General features: G+C 37.9%; 1 protein-coding gene across 1 annotated transcript in view; it reads right to left on the bottom strand.

Annotated features, from left to right (window-relative positions):
- LOC134540863 (alpha-1,3-mannosyl-glycoprotein 4-beta-N-acetylglucosaminyltransferase B) overlaps nucleotides 1-18,479 on the bottom strand; it is a 577,977-nt gene that overhangs the window by 470,052 nt on the left and 89,446 nt on the right. The window lies entirely within an intron of this gene.

Raw genomic sequence — 18,479 nt, forward strand, 5'->3', positions numbered from 1 at the left:
TTAATAATTTGACTTGTATACAAACTGTAATTTTACTTTCTCATGTGCTTTTTATGACTCGTATAACATTTTAGTGTAGAGTAAAACTTTTACAAATGTTTTTATATAAAGGTGTGAATGAACAAATGTTACAAAGTCAGATTGGAATCATTTATTATTTTTAATCGCGTTCATCTAAAGATCGTTATTTTGTACACGCCTAATGTATTTTAAATTATTACTTAAAATACATAACTATGAAATAATGTGTAGCGCCTCAAGTGTTAAGGTATCGGGAGAACTCGGTAAAATTTATGTTATGTAATTTTTGTGTGCCCATGTGTGTTTGAATGTAGCAGTTGATTATTTAAAGGCACTAGTTAATTGGACATTAATATTCGTGTATTTGCGGTATTAATAGCTACCAATTAAAAATAATCCAGTTTGTATGCATTGCATTAGATGGGGATTTATGTGACTTATTATCGCGATTTTAGGAGCCAAATGTGGTTAGGTATTGTGAAACAACTAGGATAACATAACATTATTAGATTAAGATCATCAACGACAACACTTCAGATATTACATCTACCTTATTTAATCACGGAAAGGCGAAAACCCCGACCACAGTCTACCGTTGGTGTCCTTCAAAAAACCTTACAGAGACATTGATATCGAGACCATCTTCACAGATGGTGAGAAGTGTATATTTTCCTGGTACGCTGGAAACAAGCCACGGCCGCTAGATGAGCTGCGGTACAAATGCTATAAGTCTGCAGCTTATAAATCCACTTCAAATATGGCCACTCTTCCCCCGACCAGAGCTGCAGCACACCTACATGTCATGCATGTTTATATGCAAGTGCAGCTCTGGGTGGGCCAGCCAGTTTGATGAGAAAAGGAGGGGGGGGGGGGGCGGATAAGTTTTTTTTCGAGGCGTACAAGCAAAGGCCTATAGCCCATTACTTCCAACCAGCCCCCTGCACCTAACAAGCGCCTTAAACTGGTTACAAGCAAGTGCAAAAAAGGGTACAGAAGGGCACTGTGCAGGTGCAAGAAGGCTGGGCTGTACTGCTGTAACATGTGTGAGCTTTGCGAAGCATCCTGCAGCAATGCACATCGCTATGGTCTCGAAGAGGAAGAAGATCTAGATGACAAACTTCAGCCACTTTTTCAAGGTCAACTTAATTAACTTAATTAACTGTTGCATCTGCAATCAACCCTTCAAATTCAAACATCTCACATTTGTTTTGGCTTTTCTTTCTTACGGATGTTCCAGCGGTAGAGCCGCAGCCAAGGGCCTTCTGGAATGCAGGGCCCTTCTGCACCCAAGCGCAGCTGAAGTTTTTGATTTGTAAAATCTTAGCTCTCAGCGTAAGGCAAATGCTAAGAGTAATTTCATAAATGTAACGGAGGTCGCACGAACGGAAATGTGTAACCAAGGAGCTGCCATCTGTGGCGGATGACGCGAACAAAAATTCACAAAGACAAGGATAAACTTTATATTATGAACAGTTTAATTAATTTTAACATGAACAGTATTCTAATAAAATGCTTTGTCGAAAATCACGACCAAAGCCGGGATTTAGTATTTTTCAAGTCTTTTTCGCTTTTGTCTGAGCCATTTCATTATATAGTTTAACATTTCGGTCTGCTAATAAATCACTCAATAGTCAGCGTAGCTGCTCCGGCAGCGAATTGTAGCGACGGGTGTGGAAACTATGTGTGTTTTGCACCCAGAAAACACTAATTGCATGTATGTATAAGCTTGACACTATTTTAAATAATTTTACATCTTGTCTGAGTTTCGTATGATTTGCGTATTTGCTCGTTATCTAGGTAAGATGTTACATATCTCTGGCGAGTAATAAAGACTGGCTCTCTTTTTTTGTACGTAATTATGTAAATAATCAATAATATTGCTTTCACTATGATTATATTATAACATGTGAAACAGAAATTAGTTATTTAGTAAAAAAACGCGAAGTTTTCTAATCATGGAAAGGGTTTACAAACCTGTGAAATTTGTGAAACTTCACAGGTTGGTTGTAGTTCTATGTCAGCTAACTAACTACGCTACAGGCAGCCATCTGAGTTTCTGGCAAGTAACTTGATAGCTAAAATACGACACAGAAATTCGCGATTTGAGAGGCTTTGGGGTTTACACAGTCTGCAAGCCTCTTACTCAGCTCATTTCCCTGAGTTTTCCCAATCCCATGTAACCTTTTTTTCCCTGTTTCGTCGGTCTATCTGAAAAAATAACAGATATAATACAATAAAAATTACTATCAAAACACATTTCGACATATACACACATAACATGCAAAACTGGCTATAAAATGTTTTCCTGCTCAATATAGTTTGCGCTATAATTTCCATCAACAATGCGTAACCTAAATTACCATCTTAAAAGATAACTAACAAATATGCTTTAACAAACTTTGAAATAATATAATATCGATGACTGATTGTGATCAGGATAAAGACTATAGATATTTTTATTCCGCTTCAAATTAATATACAGTAGTTTGTATTTCTTACGTTTAATCAATGTTGGAGAAAATCGGGCACGGATTACTAACAGCACATGATTAACAAAATTATTTAAATAAAATATTTTTTTCCGTATTCCACGTTTTTTGAAACTGACTATAAAGTATAAAATAATTTCTTCTAGCCCCATACAGATTTACAATCCCATACAGATTGTCCTGTAAAATTTGTGATTGTGAATTTTTTAATAACTTTGAAAATACTGGTAAGATTTAAAACGAAAAAAACATGAGCCGTATGTAATAGATAATAGTATGGAGTAAAGGAAATAGCTGTCGTTGCAAAAACTCACACCATTGTTCATATAATTTGCAGTGCAATAAAACTGTTCGTGACTTAGGTCAACTATCCAAGCATCAATTATCTATTGCATGCGCCCTACGTTTTTCGTTTTAAATCTTACAAGTATTTTTATAAGAATTTAAAATTCACAATCACAAATTTTCAGGACAATCTGTACGTATTTTTTTTTGTGGCAAAAATCCATGTAAGTGAAGCCACAAAGCGTTTCTTCTATCACAAGCATAAAGTAAGTATGTTTCTTTTTTCTCTCTTTTTCTCTCCCACCCTCTTCGAAGGAACAATATAGAAAAAATGACATATTTGTTTTAACAGCTTTTAGGCTTTCATTTTAATTTTACGTTAAGACAGAGAGCTTACTGCAAGATATTTTCTGAGACTATTAATTGATATTATTATTATTATTATTATTATTATTCTCAAAAATGAATTAAATAAGGATCCCAATAACTCCACAGGGAAAACTACATATACGTAGTAGCCAGTCACTTTACACTTCATCCACTCTATTAAATTATGCTTCAACGAGGCCAAATTTTCTATGTTGAAGGATAAAAAATTGTAATGGCCTAGAAACTGTTGAAACTTAGATGGCGTATTTCGGTTTAAATATCTCCCTTTTAACTTCTTAGTGGCGATATCTTCAGGGCGCAGGAATCACCCGAAGGCCACTCTTCTGGAAGTTTTCTCTGGGGCCGCAAAACACTTGGCCACTTTCGTCTCTTTTTCTTGCCAACATTCAACTCTCCATCTTCTGTAATGTTCTCGGAAATGTAAGTTGTTTTCTCATAGCTGTAGGTTATTTTTTCACTTCAGTCCAAGCATTATTGTCTCTGGTATTTGTAAAGTGCAAATAAACTACAAACCTGCCCGTTGCAAAAAAAAATATCTATCAAAAGATAGTTGTACTCGCGAACCTAGGCTTCGTACCTATCGTATATTTTATAAACTGAAAAAAAAAATGGTATGATTGATCTGTAACGAGTTTTCTCCTCCAGCCCGTCACGCTATTTCACCGCGACGTACAGGTGTGTTTCGTCGCACCCCTGAAAGGACGCAACACGCTGCACCTCCCAGTGCGAGAGCAACTCAGCTCGCCTGCGGGCTAGGCGACCCGCGAAGCTTAAGCGAGGCTAAATAAGAAGGTTCTCATTAATTTGACTGTTAGACTATTATACAAAAAGGAGAATGAAAACTAAAACTCGTAATGCCTGTATGGGATCGTCCATTAATCACGTGAGGTTCGAAAGGGGGGGGGGGGTGTCGGGAAAAATCACGAAATATCACAAGGGGGGAGGGGGGTGTAGAGAGTTATCACTTGTATTTATTTTTTCGCGCGATTTCTACTAAAGCGAAAAGCGACGCGTGACCTTGACTCGCCGTAGCCAGGCAACAATATCCCCGCCCGCCACAACATGAACCACCCGGCTCGGCTTGCCAGTCGCCAGTAAGACTGTGATTTTGGCGCCGAATACATGCGTAAATCACATATAAGCCTTTCCTTTATTATTTTATGCCAGTGAGAATAAACCTGCAACCTTAATGTGTGTCTGGGCATTTTTATCACTGTGCTTAATTTTCCAGAATTAAATTAGATTATACCTATATTTAAAGATAATATTCTGAAAATTTTAAAAATATTTTGTACCACGAAATACACGTGATTTAATGGGGGGGGGGGGGTAGTCTGAAACCTCACCACAAATCACTAAGGGGGAGGGGGGGTTAAAAATTTGCTAAAAAAAATCACGTGATTAATGGACGACCCCTATGGTAACAGAACCTAAAGCATCATTTGTTGTAAGGCATGTACTGGAGTAAACGCCAAGGTTGAATTTAAAACGCCCACGAACACGTGTTTAATAAATAAAAACGGAAAGTGCAACCAATATTTCGGGGCGCTCTATGTTTGAGGCGTGAGGAGGGCTCAGGAGTGGAGAAATAAATGGCATTTTTGCATTATAACTCACATACATGAGTAGTTACATACTTGTACACTTACGCACTTGCATACTTGCGCACTTGTACACATTCTTACACATTCTTATATCTCTCAACAGTGAAGTTTAATTTAAACACGCACGGCGGCCATTCACACATATTTTTTTTACAAATAACGCTGATGTCCTCCCCCAGTGTTGCCGCGGCTCGCCCGTGACGTCACGAGCCGGACGCAACAATGGCGGCATGGGGTGTCCCGGCGAGCCGGGCACAATGGCAGGAAAGACGCCGCCTGTGGGCCGCACGCTACCGTCAGCGCACGAGGAGGGAATAACTTCCACGCGCGTCAAGCGTCTTGCCTTCTGGCTTCCGTGGTTCGACGGAGCGGACCGGCAGAGCCAAACAGTAGGCGGAGCCCTAAGGAACAATACAGTACCGACTAGACACGGTCCAGTTACACTTCAACTGTTCTAAAAACATCCACAATCATAATAACGTTGGAAATTCGTAATTACTGTCCTAGAAATTCGGAAATATTTTAAAAATCTTCAAATAATCACCCATTAATGTAATGAATGATTCAATTGATTTTTGTCTGTGGTTTGATACCAGGAAGTACAGAGTTAATAAAATTGATTAATTATATATTATACAGTATAAGCTCCCGGATACACTAACTCATCACATGAAACAGCAGGACAGAGGAGAAAGGAGTTAGCACACACCAAGTGCCAGTCACTCATGCGGTAAGGGCCATGTGATCGATACCCACCCGTCAACTTTGTATTTTATTTTTGCATCGTGTATAAAATAACTTCAATACATGTGAAGATAAAAGTATTCACATACGACTAGTCAAAGTACCTCAATTCAAGCATAATAACTACAAAGTTATGTAAAAAACTTCTCAAGGCTAGTAGCAGGCGCTGGCCGAACGAGCCTCGTCTGTCGCTGCGTGCACAAAGACTTCGACCCCGCGCAAGCCAGAAGTGTCGGGTGACTGTCCAGCAGGGCTCGAGACACGCGGCGCACCGGCCATCATGACAGAACGTGAAAACAAGGTTGAAATCATAACCCGGTACATGAAAAGTACCTGTTTGAATCGCTTCAAATTACGAGAAACGGAACGAGAGTAGAAAATGAGCCTACCGAATTAACATTTGCGCCCCAAAATTTTTTTGTAGTGCATGTAATCTAACACAAGAGTCGAACCCAGGCCATATGCCACTAAAAGGACATCAACACAAACAATAAAAAAAATCTTCATTAAGGCTCAGTGAATCCGAACCAAGTGTATTTTTCGATGATACTCGGCGAACATTTTAAACAGCTCATGTTCAATGTCAGGCTATAAACCCGGCATCTCCGAACCACAAGGCCAATCATGACCTGACTACAGTCTTGACTATGCACATTAAACAAAACAACACACATTCATCAAAAGAAAAGGACACGCAATATACACACAATATGCATACTGGACACACATTGGAATCCAATGCACACAATGGACACACAATGGACACATTGGACATGAAGTACACACACTGGACACGAAGTGCACACACTGGACATGAAGTACACACACTGGACATGAAGTACACACACAGGTCACGCAATGCACGCACTGGACATGCAATGCACACACTGGACATGCAATGGACACGCATTAGACAAAAAGGTCTCACTCTGGAGACACAGTCGAGAGAACTCAGTCGGAGAATCAGATTTCGAGAAATAAAACACTCATTTTTTTAAAATACAAAATAGAATATATCGTTTTAAATTTTATACTTATACCGGTAAAACAAGTCATTATGGCAGATCGCCTGCATTTCTTAGTTCACGAAGTATAGTGGCTACTTCGTTGAGGTGCGAATAGTTTCCTCCACTAATCGATGCCAGTAGCAGTCTCAGACGGTAGACCAATATGTTAGGATCTTCCCATAATGTGTAATCAATGTCTTCTGCTGCCGTCATCTTCCTGGAATGTTTATTATAACCAAAGAGAGTTTACCTGGTAATATTTCTGTGTTGGCTGATTGTAGAGTCCTAGTGCCCAACTGTCGGGATCGAAGTGTGCGGTGTCGGTCCTCCAAGGCTGCGGTGTCGGCGCGAGGCCACGTGGCGGTCAGCCGCAAGCCCGAACAGTCGTACAGCGCGTGAAGAGGGTAGCTTCAATAATCATTTTGCTCAGATAATTTTCTTCCATAAATTAAACTGGATCAATAAATCAAGAGTTTGTTTAAAAGTTTTACCAATGTTAAATAGTAACTTATAATTCAATTCTAGCATGAACCTAGAGCACGTAATCAAGTTGTTTTCAGAGATTATTTACCTTTATTGATTATAGAGATACCCTGCAACAAAAGAGTTTCACAACAAAGTCTACATAAGGACAGTAAGTTAAAAATTGTTAAACATTCAGTTCACTTTAGGATCGGAATATAAAATTTCCTTTCAATTTCTTTAAGATCATTTAGTAAACAGATATCGAATTGATAAAATCATATACTGACAGTTTAATAGAGTTATATTATGGATAAAATTTAAGTTAAATTAAGGTAATCCTAACAGGAACCTATTTTTTTCAGTATGTGGCACCTCCTAACTTAACTTTCATTGGCTCTGTTGTGATGTTATACAGCCCAGCTGCAACGCGCTACCCGACTACCTTAGGTAATAACAGTTTAAGCGATCAACGATCTGTTGTCTTCAGAAAGTTTTTTGCGAATAGCCTGACAAGGAGATAATACGAGGCACGTCCACAAATTAAGTTTCCCTGGGATCTTTAACAGGAAAAAACAACTAATTTCATGGAAAAATTTACTGCAACAGATACACATTAAGTGTTCAGTTATTTTTCAACGTATTTGCCACCGAAATTGAAACATTTGTTATATATACACTGTTATTTTTTTAATAAACGGAACAGAAATATTAATGTAAAGTTACAGATATTAGTAAATTTGTAGATTTACGTGAAAACATCTGTATCACTACAAAATTGTGTTCTCAGTAATACCGGGTTACAATTATCACCCGGGCATTTATGCTTTGTGTTGTCCAATAGTTAAAAGGTTATTTGTAAACCGTTCCCTGAATAGCTTTCTAGTCTTAACTGCACACATTAATAAGCATAATAAAGCAAAATCAAATCCAATTATTTAATATTAGATTATCTTTTCAATGGTTAAAAAAACTATGCTTAAATAAAACATCGATTAAAATATTAAATTATGTGTAAATTTTCGTAACAAATACTCGGTATTATGTCGAAAAACGTATGTCTTATATGCAAAATATAAAGCAGAAAATAATAATAAAATAAAAAAATTCATGTACCATGTTTTTATAAATGACTAAAAAGTATAAAATAATTTCTCTAATCCTCATGAAGGATAAAACCATATACAGATTTCTAACTTTTTCTAAATTATCCTGAAAATTCATACTTGGCAACTTTTGATAGCTATTAAAATACCTGTAAGATTAGAAACGAAAAACATGGGGCGCATGCAGCAGATAATTAATGAATTAATAGCTCAAATAACAATTTTATTGCACTGCAAATAATGTGAGCCGATAATTAAGTTATTTTATTGATAGCTACTTTCTACACTCTTTATAGTTATGTATTTTATGTGCCCCTTGTTTTTCGTTTCCAATCTTACAAGTATTTTAACAGCTATCAAAAGTTGCCAAGTATGAATTTTCAGGATAATTTAGAAAAAGTTAGAAATCTGTATATGGTTTTACCCTTCATAAGAATTAGAGAAATTATTTTATACTTTTTAGTCCGTTATAAAGACATTGTACATTAAAAGTTTTTATTTTATTAGCTATTATTATTTTCTGCTTTTTAGGGTTATGTGAATTAAGTTTTGGAATTGATTTTAAATACTTTGATGACGTCTTTACAGAGACATGTGATAAATTTCAGACTTATTTGTCTTTTTTTCTTCTGGTTATATCTGAAACAGAAAAATGCCATATCTACTTACCAATAATACATCAAACTATTCAATTATTATTTTAGAAATAAAATAACGAAGCAAACGAAAATATTTTTGTATAAAAGTTATATTCAAATATAAAGAACAATCAATGTCAAATTCGTTTGTCAAAATTTTAAATATATGACTCTATTCATTATGCTTGAGGTCTTAATTGTCGCATACGTTCCATTTCCTTCATTGCATTTTCATTGTACGGTGTCTTGCCTGTGAGTTTCGAGCAATCGAGCTCCACTATTCTCAATCCATCCAATGATCTGACATGGCTTAACGCAACATATACCTGTCCTTTAGCAAATAATGCAGGTCCGAGGTATACAACAGCATGGTCCACTGTACATCCTTGCATTTTATGAAGTGTGCAGGCCCAGCATAGTATTAGTGTAAGTTGTGTTCGCTCGACTGTTCCATAGTTTCGAAGTGCTGAAAACTGTATTGATTTTGGCTTGATAAAATGAATTCCATCTTTACCAAAGTCGATACGAACAGATGGAATGCCAATATCGTAGATCTGATCACGGCGAAATAACGGCCAAACAAATCGAAAAAAAAAAAATCAACAGTAAAGCTAGCCAGAGCTGCATTGTATCGGGTACAAATTTAAATCGTATAGTGAACGTAATTCTTCTTCTTCATTTTTTTTTATTTCTGCTGTCTTGTCCTCTATTTTTTGTTTTTGTCTTTTTCGTTTTATTCATCTTTATCTCCTCCTTTTCGTTTTTCTTCTTTTTTCACATTTTCATGCATTTTCATCCACTTCTGAGCTATGGTCCAAATTTCAAGTAGCTAACTCATCGGGAAGTTAGTTTAAAATAAATTACAAATTTCCACCCGGGCAAACATACAAGAAAGCGAGTTAACAAAAACATGCTAATAACCATAGTCACTTGTAGTACCTATTACAAACTATTCCTTGGCAACTGGTTTCCAAAGGAATCTTTTGTAAAAGTACAGATGTGATGTGAGACAACTATTCCCGCCTGTGTCAACGATCCTCCACGCTGCATTCCCGCCCGAGCTCAACGAGGTCCTCTGTGAGGCTGGACCACCTCCCACTGCGCTTCTCTCGCGCACACGTCGACCTGCTGAGAGCTGTCCGCGCCACCTGCTTGCTCGTGACGTCAGGCCCACGGGCCCAGCTGACAACTCATTTACACAGGTGCTGTGCTCTATGCGTTGTCGTGTCGCAGTCTCCGTCCTGCGTCACTGCCCTATCACGAGAGCGCAGTACCTTCGCGCACTAAGGGCGACTTGCTGTCGCAGCGACTGAGCCACGGGCGACATAGAGTTAGCGCGCCTTTCTGCACTCCTTGTTCGTTAATGCACATGCTAAACGAAAAACAAAAAAAAAGGCAGCAATGGGTGCATCCGCTATTAAGTCAGCGACCTATTAAAGGACAGTTTCACAAGATACGTCCAGATATGAGATGTAGGGATTCCTTCAAAGTTCTTTAACTACTTTAGAATCTTCTGAGAAATTTTTTGATGAACTTGTTTTAGTTAGTCAAAAAATCACATACCAAACAACCAACATGAGAAAACCTGTGTGGCCAGAAGAACGAATGGCTGTCACGATTAGGTAAGAAAAATTTTACCTTCTTAATTGCTCAAAATTAACCTTACAGAAATCTCAAGTTAACTTACTGCAGTTATGTTACATTCAACAAATAAATAATGGAATAACATATTACAGTAAGTTTAATGGATATTATATACTGGCTATAGAAATAATCTCCCACCAGAATTATGTAACATTATTTAGTAAAAGGTTTGGTTAAGTATATAAATAATAGTAAAATTAGAATCGCCTAATCTTGTGCCAGTAATGTATACACAGTGGCAAAGACAAAACACGTAAAAAGTTTCCTTTAAAATACACCACAGAAAACATTGACATCGAAATTTTTTACTTGTTAAAAATTTAACGTGTTATTTATTCGTGGTATTAAATAAATATAATTCACTTTACTCTCAGTAGTATATAATAGGGCATCCGGAAACTGGGTTCTGGGTGTGGTGCCGGTGCCGGTGTCCGCCATCTTGGATTGTGACGTCACGGCGGCCATCTTGGATGGTTGTGACCTTGACCTTTGACCTTGACCTTGAATTTGATCCTCAAAAATCGCCAAAATCCTCCAAAATTGGGCAAAATTTGCCCAAAATTCCTCAAAAATCGCCAAAATTTCCATTTCTGTGGAAAAAAGTTCCGCCAAAAATTCGCAAAAAATTCCTCAATTCGAAAATCAGGATTTCGAAAATCCTCAAAAGTCGTTTTGCCCTAGAAAGAACCCTAATTCCTAAAACTGGCTTAAAACTCCTAAGAGATAGCCGCTTATAAGCCATTTCTAGGAATAAGGATACCATGACCGCCATCTTGGATTATGTCGTCACCGATGCATTTTTCGTTACGGCCGCCATCTTTAACTTTTTTATTTATTATCCGATTTTAATAAAATATTTTTTAAAAATTATAAAAAAAATTAAATAATAAAATTTTAATAAAACATTTATAAAAAACAAACATTAACGACACGGAGTTCGGAGTCCTCGGTTCGAACCCGGTGAGGGCAAAAAAAAATTAAAAATGGCGACAGGCTCCTTCCTTAATGGTGGCTGCAGGCAGACTGACTCCCACCACTTTTCTTAAAGCAGATATATCGTCACCTAGTATGACGTCATGTCCGCCATCTTGTCTTCGTTGCTGGAGACCACCATCTTGTTTTCGTCGGCGAGAGTGCGCTGACGCCATGTTAGTTTAGTTCTTATCCGCTAGAGTGCAGTAATCATTTATTACTAAGGTGCCCGCCATCTTGAAATTTGGACGCCATATTGAAAATCCGTAATTATTTAGCTAGAAATTCGGGAAAAATTTCTAAATTCGTTAAATAAATCACTCATTAATTTACATATTGATTCGATGGATTCCTGTCCTTGGTTCGATACCCGATCGATGCAATAATGTTTAATTTTATGTAAAAAATAATAATTTCAATAAACCATGTTCAAAATTCGTAAAGAGACTTTAAATCATCTACTACCATCATCCTACCAGACAACAAGACCACCATATTGGAAATTCGTAATTGTAATGCTAGAGATTCGGGAAAAAGTTCAAAATTCATTAAATAAATTTGTAATCCATATAATGATTGATTGGATCGACTTAGGTCCTTGGTTCGATCCCTGGCCGATACAAAACAACTTTAATTTAAAAAAATACTAACAAAGTGTTAGGTTTGAGAAAATAAAAACACCACAAGTTCTTTTAAAAAAATTTTATTACATAAATTCAATACACTACTACAAGTACAAAAAAAAACACTGACAAATTACTAAAGCCTTTTGGATTCCTCGATTCAAACAGTCTTCTTATTGTACGGACTAAGCCTTTTACATGACTGTAAATGTCTATCCGATCCGGTCATCACCGCAGCCAGAGACGGACTGAAGTTCATATCACTTATATAGTCTCATTAGCCGGTACAACACATGAGTCAAATTAATAACCAGGTTCATTATACGTCTCGGAGCATTTTTTATAATGACGATGTAAGCTATCGAGACGTGAAATTAGTTTATTGCACTTATTGCACTGAAATTGTATTCTTTGAACATTATTAGAACAACCGCTTCTTTCATGTCTGCGAGCATTTGAGGTGATAGTAAATGATGCACCACAGTATTTGCACTGATGCGAAGTACGCTCTTCATTAATTGAAGTATTCAATGCTGATGAAACTTCAGCTGATGGTGGAACAGCACATATCGAAGTCTCCTCCAGTGTTATCAGAGGCGTTGCCAACGGGATCTTCTCCAACATCGTCGGCGCCGAGGTCATGATTCCCGTAGTCGCTGGTACATCCTCCATCGAGTACGACGTTAAAGTCGGTAAAGATGCCATCGAAGTCTCAAGAACAGGCAATTACGCGACTTATGCACCAGAAGAAACAAACTAGGTGATCCGTACACCGTCGACGACAGTAACAAACTGAGCATCCTGCTGTCTAGGACTCGTTTATATACATTAACCAGTTTGAATAATACGCTAGTCAAATCAAGAACAATTTACTAAAATACTAGAGTCAAAACAACATTAAAAAAATAGAAGCACCATCAAAAAAAAAGGAAGCATATTTGGAAGCACCTTAAAAAAAGGAAAAACAATAGGAAGCACCGACTACGAAAAGGCAGCACATTTGGAAGCACCGAAAACGAAAAGGCAGCACATTTGGAAGCACCGACTACGAAAAGGCAGCACATTTGACAGCACCGACAACGAAAAGGCAGCACAATAGGAAGCACCGACTACGAAAAAACAGCACATTTGGAAGCACCGTTATCGAAAAGGCAGCACATTTGGAAGCACCGACTACGAAAAGGAAGCACATTTGGAAGCACCGACTACGAAAAGGCAGCACATTTGTAAGCACCGACTACGAAAAGGCAGCACATTTGACAGCACCGACAACGAAAAGGCAGCACATTTGGAAGCACCGACTACGAAAAGGCAGCACATTTGGAAGCACCGACTACGAAAAGGCAGCACATTTGGCAGCACCGACAACGAAAAGGCAGCACATTTGGAAGCACCGACTACAAAAAGGCAGCACATTTGACAGCACCGACAACGAATAGGCAGCACATTTGGAAGCACCACCATCGAAAAGGCAGCACATTTGGAAGCGCCGACTACGAAAAGGCAGCACATTTGGAAGCACCGGCAACGAAAAGGCAGCACATTTGGAAGCACCGACAACGAAAAGGCAGCACATTTGGAAGCACCGACAACGAAAAGGCAGCACATTTGGAAGCACCACCATCGAAAAGGCAACACATTTGGAAGCTCCATCAACAAAAAAAAAGGCAAAAAGGAAGCACAAGTTAGAAATCAGAATACACGAAATAAAAACATTAAATTCTTATAATTTAAATTATTTATTTTATTGCTTTACATTATACAAATGCAAGTAAAACAAGCCATTATTGTATGTAGCCAGCATTCCTCAGTTCCTTGAGTATGAAGGATATTTCTTTGATGCACGAATAGTTTCCTGCACAAAGCGAACCATGTAGAAGTCTTAGCCGGTCAACCAATATGTTTGGATCTTTCCATGATGTGTAATCATTCTCTTCTACCACCATCTTCCTTACACCTTTATAATAAATATTATGATCTCTGGTGTCTTCCGTTTTACCACCAACCTCAGGGTAACTTTCATGTTTGAGACGGTGATCATCACAAGCTTGATCAGATTTATTTAATATATCACGTCGTTTCCATCGTTTCGGTCTCAGGACACCGCCACATTCTTCGATCTTGGCAGCTTTAGGTGCTTCATCATAGTCTATGTCTTTGTCAACAGCCTCAGAGTCACTGTAACAATCACCGTAGAAGGAATCGTCTTCACCCAATTTACCGTAATAATTCGATGTTGATGATGTTGAAGTGTCTTCATCGTCTTCATGCTTCCTTTTTAGGAGTCCATCATTTTTACAAAGTAGGAAAGATCTACTTGAATTCGGCTGGAATATATTCTCACTTTTCACGTTAAGGATTCTTCCATTGTCTTCATTCTTCCGTAAATCATCAACCTCCTTCAATTTAAGTTCTTAGTCGAGATCGGAAGAGCCAAGAAAATTATTGTCGTAATGCAGATCACTCTTCCTTAGGCTAGTAGATTCATCGTTGTCCTCTAGCTTGTACGCAGGCTTGGCGCTACAAGTTCTGCCATGTCTTTTTAGGCTCTCTCTCCGCGTAAACGACTTGCTACATCGAACACAACTTATCATATTGCGCAGTGGATTTTTAACACAGTCATTCTTCTCGTGTTGTCTTTTATTCTTTCTCAAGATAAACTCTTTACTGCAAAACTTACACCTATGTTCTTTCGATACAGCGTCAGATCCCGAATCGGAATTCATATTAGTTACTGAGACTAATGCCAGATACCAATTGAGTGTTTTAAATTAGATCCAATACTTAAATAGAAATTTTTTCATATTTCATCAGCGAGAATTAATATATCTCATGCAAAAGTACTTTATGCATGTAGTTCTGCTTTTCAACAACAGATGTCGCCACATGTTACTTGCAGGTAAATCATATTTAGTTTTTTTTATGCGGGATGCGGGATGCTCACTAACGATCGCAAAAGAAGGATGGCTTCGCTAGACTCCAAGGAAAAGGAAGTATGTTGGTGCTCCACAGATGTCTCATGGCGTAATATTAATTAGACTGAGTAATGATATTTTTTAATTCCACCTGATGAAAATATTGCAAGTTTTGATTTAGTAGCAGAAATTATCGAATTAAATGTAACTCCAAATAAAATGACATGTCTCATTAGACAAAAAAAAATCCATGCGGAGAGCGGTTTCTCAGAATAGTCAGAAACACTTGAAGAAACCACAGGATTGATTGCAAGAACACGGGAAAAACCATCAAAATATTGACAAGAATAATCAGGAGCACACGGAGAAAACCATCATAATATTGGCAAGAATAATCAGGAGCACACGGAGAAAACCATCATAATATTGACCAGATTAATCAGAAGTACTCGGAGAAAACCACCACATGTTTTATTTGATATCATAAAATTACAGGAAAAAATATTAAATATAAAAATAAATTAATAAAAAAAATTAAAAAAAATAAAAAAAAAATTAAAAAAAAATGCATAAATTTCTGGCTTGTACAAGAACTCTATCTTTGCTCAACAATGATAAGTTTACAAGCTAGCAGAAACTGTTTATGCATTTTTTTTAATTTTTTTAAATTTTTTTTATTAATTTATTTTTATATTTAATATTTTTTCCTGTAATTTTATGATATCAAAGAAAACGTGGTGGTTTTCTCCGAGTACTTCTGATTAATCTGGTCAATATTATGATGGTTTTCTCCGTGTGCTCCTGATTATTCTTGCCAATATTATGATGGTTTTCTCCGTGTGCTCCTGATTATTCTTGTCAATATTTTGATGGTTTTTCCCGTGTTCTTGCAATCAATCCTGTGGTTTCTTCAAGTGTTTCTGACTATTCTGAGAAACCGCTCTCCGCATGGATTTTTTTTTGTCTAATGAGCCATGTCATTTTATTTGGAGTTACATTTAATTCGATAATTTCTGCTACTAAATCAAAACTTGCAATATTTTCATCAGGTGGAATTAAAAAATATCATTACTCAGTCAAATTAATATTACGCCATGAGACATCTGTGGAGCACCAACATACTTCCTTTTCCTTGGAGTCTAGCGAAGCCATCCTTCTTTTGCGATCGTTAGTGAGCATCCCGCATCCCGCATAAAAAAACTAAATATGATTTACCTGCAAGTAACATGTGGCGACATCTGTTGTTGAAAAGCAGAACTACATGCATAAAGTACTTTTGCATGAGATATATTAATTCTCGCTGATGAAATATGAAAAAATTTCTATTTAAGTATTGGATATAATTTAAAACACTCAATTGGTATCTGGCATTAGTCTCAGTAACTAATATGAATTCCGATTCTGGATCTGACGCTGTATCGAAAGAACATAGGTGTAAGTTTTGCAGTAAAGAGTTTATCTTGAGAAAGAATAAAAGACAACACGAGAAGAATGACTGTGTTAAAAATCCACTGCGCAATATGATAAGTTGTGTTCGATGTAGCAAGTCGTTTACGCGGAGAGAGAGCCTAAAAAGACATGGCAGAACTTGTAGCGCCAAGCCTGCGTACAAGCTAGAGGACAACGATGAATCTACTAGCCTAAGGAAGAGTGATCTGCATTACGACAATAATTTTCTTGGCTCTTCCGATCTCGACTAAGAACTTAAATTGAAGGAGGTTGATGATTTACGGAAGAATGAAGACAATGGAAGAATCCTTAACGTGAAAAGTGAGAATATATTCCAGCCGAATTCAAGTAGATCTTTCCTACTTTGTAAAAATGATGGACTCCTAAAAAGGAAGCATGAAGACGATGAAGACACTTCAACATCATCAACATCGAATTATTACGGTAAATTGGGTGAAGACGATTCCTTCTACGGTGATTGTTACAGTGACTCTGAGGCTGTTGACAAAGACATAGACTATGATGAAGCACCTAAAGCTGCCAAGATCGAAGAATGTGGCGGTGTCCTGAGACCGAAACGATGGAAACGACGTGATATATTAAATAAATCTGATCAAGCTTGTGATGATCACCGTCTCAAACATGAAAGTTACCCTGAGGTTGGTGGTAAAACGGAAGACACCAGAGATCATAATATTTATTATAAAGGTGTAAGGAAGATGGTGGTAGAAGAGAATGATTACACATCATGGAAAGATCCAAACATATTGGTTGACCGGCTAAGACTTCTACATGGTTCGCTTTGTGCAGGAAACTATTCGTGCATCAAAGAAATATCCTTCATACTCAAGGAACTGAGGAATGCTGGCTACATACAATAATGGCTTGTTTTACTTGCATTTGTATAATGTAAAGCAATAAAATAAATAATTTAAATTATAAGAATTTAATGTTTTTATTTCGTGTATTCTGATTTCTAACTTGTGCTTCCTTTTTGCCTTTTTTTTTGTTGATGGAGCTTCCAAATGTGTTGCCTTTTCGATGGTGGTGCTTCCAAATGTGCTGCCTTTTCGTTGTCGGTGCTTCCAAATGTGCTGCCTTTTCGTTGTCGGTGCTTCCAAATGTGCTGCCTTTTCGTTGCCGGTGCTTCCAAATGTGCTGCCTTTTCGTAGTCGGCGCTTCCAAATGTGCTGCCTTTTCGATGGTGGTGCTTCCAAATGTGCTGCCTTTTCGTTGTCGGTGCTGTCAAATGTGCTGCCTTTTTGTAGTCGGTGCTTCCAAATGTGCTGCCTTTTCGTTGTCGGTGCTGCCAAATGTGCTGCCTTTTCGTAGTCGGTGCTTCCAAATGTGCTGCCTTTTCGTAGTCGGTGCTTCCAAATGTGCTGCCTTTTCGTTGTCGGTGCTGTCAAATGTGCTGCCTTTTCGTAGTCGGTGCTTACAAATGTGCTGCCTTTTCGTAGTCGGTGCTTCCAAATGTGCTGCCTTTTCGTAGTCGGTGCTTCCAAATGTGCTGCCTTTTCGATGACGGTGCTTCCAAATGTGCTGTTTTTTCGTAGTCGGTGCTTCCTATTGTGCTGCCTTTTCGTTGTCGGTGCTGTCAAATGTGCTGCCTTTTCGTAGTCGGTGCTTCCAAATGTGCTGCCTTTTCGTTTTCGGTGCTTCCAAATGTGCTGCCTTTTCGTAGTCGGTGCTTCCTATTGTTTTTCCTTTTTTTAAGGTGCTTCCAAATATGCTTCCTTTTTTTTTTTGATGGTGCTTCTATTTTTTTTAATGTTGTTTTGACTCTAGTATTTTAGTAAATTGTTCTTGATTTGACTAGCGTATTATTCAAACCGGTTAATGTATATAAACGAGTCCTAGACAGCAGGATGCTCAGTTTGTTACTGTCGTCGACGGTGTACGGATCACCTAGTTTGTTTCTTCTGGTGCATAAGTCGCGTAATTGCCTGTTCTTGAGACTTCGATGGCATCTTTACCGACTTTAACGTCGTACTCGATGGAGGATGTACCAGCGACTACGGGAATCATGACCTCGGCGCCGACGATGTTGGAGAAGATCCCGTTGGCAACGCCTCTGATAACACTGGAGGAGACTTCGATATGTGCTGTTCCACCATCAGCTGAAGTTTC

This window comes from Bacillus rossius, chromosome 1 (genome assembly GCF_032445375.1).
Source record: "Bacillus rossius redtenbacheri isolate Brsri chromosome 1, Brsri_v3, whole genome shotgun sequence".
In the NCBI taxonomy this organism is placed as follows: domain Eukaryota; kingdom Metazoa; phylum Arthropoda; class Insecta; order Phasmatodea; family Bacillidae; genus Bacillus; species Bacillus rossius.